Genomic DNA, 6,000 nt, shown 5'->3' with positions numbered 1-6,000 from the left:
CTCCACCCCCAGATAAATACACAGTATGAGCGTGAGAATACATTTTTTCTTAATTTTTAATGCACCTGATTGTTGTGTACTATACTGGAATTCGTGCGCATGGTCTGACGTAACAAAACTGCTGCAGTTGAAGCTGCTTGGAGGCATTGTTCTGAATTTTTGACCCACCAGAAAAATATAGCACGCTGGTCCCAGTGAAGCTTAAGTAAAATGCCATCAACATCCTCTAGGTTGGAGTTTGAGGTACACTATGCCTTTATAGTTCGTATTCTGTAAAATGTTGGTGACTGAGTGTGAGTTATGTAAACCTTCCTTTCATCGCCGAATAGAAGTAGATCATTGGATCCTGCAGGCTCATGTGGTATTTGAAAGAACATATTGTCCTCCTTTGTACAGTAACAAGAGAATCCAGGCATAGTCTTTAGCTTTAAATTCCACATAGAGGTTAGATGTTAACAAATTATTAAGACAACTCTTTAGATTAATAGTGTGGCAATGGTCATCTAATGAGAGAATAATTATATGAATACATGTCATATTACATAATATATTAAAAAGGCAAAGGAATTGATTTAGGTGCTTCATCTGAAAAGGGAGTTTTAAAAGGTGTATAATCCTGTACCCCCAACCACCGTAAGGTTGCAGACCAACATGCTCTGAACATAGACCTTGATCCTCATGATGCTTTAGTTCTTAAAATTCAATTCATTAAATTCTCAAATGTATTTAATGATTACCAGTGTTTGAACTACACCGAATCTTAAATGCAAGGAACATGGCCTGGCAAAAGGATCACATCTATACTGGCTTCAGAAAGCCCAAAAGGTACATGTTTGGCAATAAACATGACAAAGTCTGTTTTATTCAAGGGAGCAATTGAGCTGGGGAAGATTTCAGGTTGCAATTGATACACCATACATAGTCACTTATTCCTTGCATGAAGGCTTAGTCACTACATACGGTGATGAATCTGGCAATGTCGTCACTGTTACCATGGGGGAACATTCCTTAATGTGGCCAGGGTGAGGCAGACGCTCTCTGATCTGAACCCTGTGGCAGCTATATGAAGGAGGATCACATGGGGGAGGCGATCCTTAGGGGGGATAACATGGCATCATCAGATGAAAACACATATCCCCCTTTCCCTTATGTGGATATCCCCTCCATGTCTCATGCCTTTATGGCTTACTGTGATAATTCCCATTAACCCTCCACCAAACTTACTGAGAACATCTTTGTGTGAGATGTGAAGAACTGCCTATCGTTCCCACGTATATGCGAATACTGGGACAAGGAAGATGACTGGAGCGATACAGATCACTGATGCAGAGAATCTGGAGACACACTTGGGTGGTTGTAGGTGTCTAACAAGCTCCGGGACATGTCAATGGACTGCACTTGGAAAATGGACAGAGAGAGTGACCACTCCTGACTCGGGTCGCGGTGCCTGGAGGAAGCAGACGGTCATGTAGAAGGAAGCGGCTCAATGAGATGGAACTTGTGGAAACCCTGCTGGGAGAGATCCCCAAGTAAGCAAGGGAAGAGAAGCCCCTCCGATGCCACGGGAACAGGAGAAACGCCAGCTTCCTACCACGACCCGAAAGAGGAAGCATCAAAGACTGCGAGCAGCTCAGGAGCAGCCAAACCTAGCCGGTGAGCCCTGTGAGAAAGCAAAGGGTGTCTTGCCTGCTAGTCCTCGGGGACTTGTCATCCAGGTGGCCAGGACACAGCCATTGTGTCCTGGCCTCGGGGACTTGTCTGATCCAGGATCCAGTTCCTGCTGATGGACCAGTGCCGGAGGATTACCTGGGGGAGGTGTTTTTAAGAAATGGGGGTGAGGCCGCCGATGGTGAGACGCGGTATTCCCCCCTATTTTGTTCATCTAATCCATCTTATTTTTTAGGATACTCTGAGGTCCCAACTCCCACACCCCCCCTTTCTTACACAAACATTGGTCCGAGGAAGATGGACAACTGCCACAAAAGATACTCTCTCTTTAGGCCCTACAGCCCTGCAGCAGTACGAATTCTACCCAGAGTAAACGAAGATACAAAAAAAGGAGTTGGAAACAGCTACATGGACAGAATCTACTAAAGCACCGAGAAGCCATGCCTCAGGTCGTTGGAGACATCACAATGACATAGCTACGTCAGACATGAAGCACACGTGCCATCTGCACATTCTGGACACTCACACACCCAACTATACGAAGAACACGTGTTAAAGCTCTGTGAGTTAGAGGACAGTGACATATACACACTGTCTGCACGTTTATTATTTTGCCATTAGGCTTGCTGCATGAACGCAAGAAGCAAGAAGGGCTTGTGTAAATGCTTGCAGATGCTTGCATGCAAATAACCCCATGATATGGCAGGTACACTCGAGGAACCTAACGGCCATGACGCACTAACCTATGGCCACTATGGAAGATGCATATAGTAGAAGCCAGACGATGGCGTAGGAAAATCTAGTAGGCCACGATTGTCTTAGAAGAAAACTTAAGCCTCACAGAATGATGTGCAAGTAGAACCACTGTGGCGGGAACAAAGCCACTACTAAGTTCGCAATGTTGCAAAGGACATTACTCACCCTGAACCAAAGTAACGCCGGCTGCAGGAGAGGTGTGTTCTCTGACAAATACAGAATAATTTTGAGCACCTGGGCTCACAAACCTGGTCTCCAAGCACGTGATTCGGCCAAGCTGATGAGGAGCCAATAAGTGGTGGCTGGGAAGAGCAAGAATCTCAAGCATCAGACAATGATCGCAACAAAGTTGTTACGCTACAGTTCTGCATTGCGAAACGGAGCGCTCTCATGGCAGTTAGGTTTACACACAATTATGCCGCAGACACATTGTTGTACATCAGCAACATATAGTTGCACATGCACCATGAACAGGTGTCTAGCGGGCTGGGAACTAAGGTTGTCCCAGGCTTGGGGGCCTGCAGCTTGACCAATCAGAAATCATGGCCCATGGGGTGGGTATCTGGGGTCACTGACCAATCACAAGGTCTGCACACTGTAACAAATAGTATCAGTTCTCTGGGATGGTCCAAGCCTAACACCGGACGCAACCTTGTCCAATAATAAAATGGCAACCTATCTGGAGTGGAGTTAGGTTTTGGAGAAAGGCCTAGAGTGTGGTGGCAATTATGACATCACACGTCATAAAAACTGGCCTGCGAGCCTCATTGCGGCGAGATGTGCCTGTACATCCCTCTGTGCATGTAATCCCTGTGGTTTGTTGGCTGTAATAAACCTCAGTTGCACCTTGCTACTTGTGTGGACCTTGCGTTCTTTTGGGCAGAGGAAGGAGTTAGGCCTTCCGCGAGTTCGGCATCTGTGGACCCCTAGCATGGCTCGGCCTGCCTGGGAGTCTACCCTAACGGAAGCGAAAAAGCAAATGAACAGTAAAAGTGAAGCAAGCAAGATTACCTCATAGAGAAGGAGCGAGTGAAAGTTAAGCCATGAACTTTAAGAAAAAGTGGTCTGTAAAGAAAGCCAGGCACATTCGAAAATCTTAGACATCTGAAAGTGGTCCAAGCCCAACAGAGGAAGACACAAAGTATAATAAACTTGGGGAAGGGAGCCCCCTTGCAAATTTGTGTTGAACTTAGTCATGAGAGGTCTGAGCCCGACACAGGGTGACCTACATGAATTGTGTGGTGAAAGGTCTGAGCCGAGAGAAGGGGCACCTTTGTGAACTTGGTGTTGAAACATTACTTTGGAAGTCAGGATAAGAGACTTTAATGTAGAAGGCCAAACGGGCCTCGATCCACGTTTTGGAACTGTTTATTGTGTTGGAAACTAAGCCAGAGTGTGCTATCCTACCTACATGGACAGCCTTGCTCCTTGCAGTCTAAAGCATTTATTCTTTTGAACACTATTTTTCCTCTGCATACATTTCCCCTTTTTTACACTTTTTGTACAAGAGATAGGGCAGGCATTAGGTTTTGTTAGCATAGGCCATTTTTGATTTGACTGACTCCACTAGGACCGTTTTGTTTATTGTTTGATGGTCGAGACTACTCTCGTTTTAGTTATAGGGACCCAACAACTTCAATAAAGGTTTTACAAATTGTGTCCATTGTGTCAATGGCATACTTATCCATGCCTCCCCTACAGCCCGGAGTAGGAGCTGGGACACTGGAGGTGCTTTGCTCAGAGAATCGCGTAGGAAAGCAAATCCCTAAGCAAGTGGAAGCTAACCCACATCAGGGATTTGAGATGCTTTGGCAAAGGTGTTGTAGAACTGATGATTGTGAGAACGGGTCAGTGACCCAGTATCTGGGGAAAGGAGAAACCAATTAGAAGAGTGAAGTAATGAGAAAACGGTTACAAACCTGAAATCCACAACCAATTGGGAGAGCTGTATTACATGAGAAAGCCCTGGCAAGTGAGTATACCAGGAAAAGTCATGTCTGAAAGTGTGTGAAGTGAAAGGCCTGGCAGGAGAGTATACCAGGCAATGCCAAGTATAGAAAGAGAATCCTAAGGAAGACCTATGCCCTTAGAACTTTGAAGTATATTGAAGGCAAAAGAACCCTAGCAAGAGAGTATATAGGTGTTCTGCAAGTCTAGGACCTGCACCCAAGTTGTAACACTATGAAAAGAGAATTACGAGGAAGACACAAGCCCTTGAGATTCTGACTTATTTTGAACATTTTCTGTTTGGAAAGAAACCTGGGGAAGGAAGTCATCCCCTGGAGCTGTGAACATTATCCATTTGGAACCTTTTTGTTGGAGTTAACCTTTTTGTTTGAACTTGAACATGTGTGTACTTTCAAGGCCAGAGACAACACCCTTAGCACCTTAGTTTTAGAGTGTGAGGGCTGCGATAGGATTTCAGACCAACACATTTTGCTTTGGACATCTTGAAGCACAACAGACCCTTAGTTATATTCATTTTTTCAAGAATATAGCGCACTAAATCCAAGAGCATCAAGGTGCTCTTAGAAAACCAGTTACACATAAGTAATGTTAAATTAGAAGAAAAGTGTTTGAGTATTCAAATGCATAGATTAGGTGAACAGCCAAGTTTTCAGGGCCGTTCTGAACACCCAGTAAGGTTGTTCGGCTCTTAATGAGTTCGGGAGTGAGTTCCACTGATTTGCTGCAAAGGTGGGTAAGCTTCCTCCTCCTGCTTTGGAGCGTTTGAATTTCAACAAAATGAGTCTATGTGAGTAGGTCGATCTCAGGGGCCTGGTCGAATGGGCTCTGGTGATGTTTTGTGACAAGTACTGTTGGGCAGTGTTAGAAAGACATCTATGCACTGGCATTCTCGGTGAACACTGCAATGGTTCTACCTTCCACAAAGGAGGCAACCCAATTGGTGGCTTCTGTCTACAAGTTGGCAGCAGTGGTCAGATGATGGCATAGGATTTGGTGGTCAAGCAGGTCAAACTAAGCTGAGAGATCGAGGAGGAGGAGAAGTGCAGGTTTATCTGAATCTCTGATCTCATCAAGCTGGTTCTTCAGGTCGAGCAAGGCGGATTCTGTTCTGTGACCTGGCCGGAAGCCAGATTGGGGAGTACCCAAGATATTGTTGGTCTTCAGAAAGGACTGAATTTGGATGTATGCTGCTCTATCCAATATTTTCAAGAGAAAAGGGACAGTAGTGATTGGTCGGTAATTGTTAGAGGCAGCAGGATCAAGTGAGGTTTTTTTCCCCAGGAGTGGGAGTACCCAGGCTTGAGGTAGGGAAATACCTCTTAGGGTAGGGATAGTGAGGCATTTTCCAATCCTTTTATTATTTCAATAAAAGGTTGTAGCAATCACTATGAGTCCTCTGTGTCTGCGTCTCATTTCTGGTCCCTCACAATAACCACAACAAAAAGAAACATTTAAATTCACCAAGAAAAAAGGACACTGCAGGTTTTCAAAGCTTGATTTGGAAATACCAGGTGTTAGGAAAGATTTCATATTTGAATGTAATTTTCCTTCTATGTGGCAACCCCCAAACTTTTTGCTGCTGTTTTACATCCTGATCTAACCTTTGCC

The sequence above is a fragment of the Ambystoma mexicanum genome, chromosome 13 (genome assembly GCF_040938575.1).
Source record: "Ambystoma mexicanum isolate Mex_15411 chromosome 13, UKY_AmexF1_1, whole genome shotgun sequence".
Taxonomy (NCBI): domain Eukaryota; kingdom Metazoa; phylum Chordata; class Amphibia; order Caudata; family Ambystomatidae; genus Ambystoma; species Ambystoma mexicanum.
Note: the sequence above shows the minus strand (reverse complement) of the source record.